Raw genomic sequence first — 1,458 nt, forward strand, 5'->3', positions numbered from 1 at the left:
GCCAGGCCGGTAGACTGCTTGGGAAGGGTTAGAAGACATGGCGTGATTGGAGGAGGTAGTTCACTGGTCCAGGCCAGGCCCAGTCATACTCTCTCTGTGTCTGCTGTTCATGGATCTGATGTGAGCCCTCAGCTACTGCTCCAGTGTCATGCCTGCCTGTCACCATGCTCACCAACTAACCCTCTGAAACTGTTAGCAAGTCCCTATTAAACGTTTTCTTTTGTAAATTGCCTTGGACATAGTGTCTTCTCATAGACATAGCACAGTGACCATGACACCCCACTCCACACTTAACAGAAGCAGACAAAAGCAAAGTGGTGTATACTGACACAGAGTAAAAGTCTTATATCTGCTCATCTCCAAAGTCCGTTCTTGATGAGTGCCCTTGATGAGACATCTGCCAAGAAAATCCACTCATGTGACTGAGATGATGGCTCAGTGGGTAAAGTACCTGTGGCCCCAGCGTGAAAACTTAAAATCAAATCCCCAGGACCCACCTAGAAGATGAACCCAGTAGCACAAGCATCTGTACCCTGGTACTCTTGAGGGGGAGACGAGGGAGAGAGCAGAGAAGTCCCAGAAAGCCCATGGACTTTCTAGTTTAACACATGCAGCAGAAAAACAGCAAGAGGCCTCCATCAAGCCAGATGTGGCTGAAGCTAGGTTGGCAGCCAGCAAGCCCCAGTGGTCCTCTTGTCTATACCTCCGACATCACTAGGGTTACAGGCACGTACTGCTCATCTTTTTTCTTTCACGTGTTCTGGAATCCAAGCCCCATGCTTGTGCCTAGACCATCTAAGCCACATGTCCCATCTTCCTCTAAAACCTTTGCCCATGGCTGGACAAGACAAAGTCGGTCAGAGGTGAATGCTTCCAGTTCCCACTTATGGGTGTTTCTGGTCATTACGGGAAAGCTGAAGAGAGATTAAAGTTAAATATTTCCAAGAAGAGAGAACTAAGGAAGGGATGAGCTTGCAGGTAAGCGGCATGAAGGACAGGTACCAGACATGCTCAGTCTAAGTGATACTTTGGGGTTTGTTTCCATTCAAGGATTTCTTTGGAAATTAAACTAGACAGCTTAAACCATTTTTTGCTCAGTATCCATTTTGGGAAGAAGACGTAGTAGCAAGATAAAAATGGAGTTCAGCTTCAGTGTGAAGAAACGTGGGGCTGAAGTTAGCAGCCCCATTTAAGAGGAATGAGGTGTTTTGACCTGGTGCAGGGAAAGGTATCAGAGCACAGCCTCCTTCACCTGTGATTAAAGATGAGCGCAGACCTGAGCCACCTCAGTTGCCTGTGAAGGCAGAGAAAGGCCAGGTTCCTACCTCAGAGCAGAGTCTTTGTAGGGCTGGGCTGGACTAGACTGGGCTGGGCTGAGCTGAGCTGGATTGAGCTGGGCTGGGCTGGGCTGGGCTGAGCTGAGCTGGATTGAGCTGGGCTGGGCTGGGCTGGGCTGAG

This window comes from Microtus ochrogaster, chromosome 16 (assembly GCF_000317375.1).
Source record: "Microtus ochrogaster isolate Prairie Vole_2 chromosome 16, MicOch1.0, whole genome shotgun sequence".
Taxonomy (NCBI): domain Eukaryota; kingdom Metazoa; phylum Chordata; class Mammalia; order Rodentia; family Cricetidae; genus Microtus; species Microtus ochrogaster.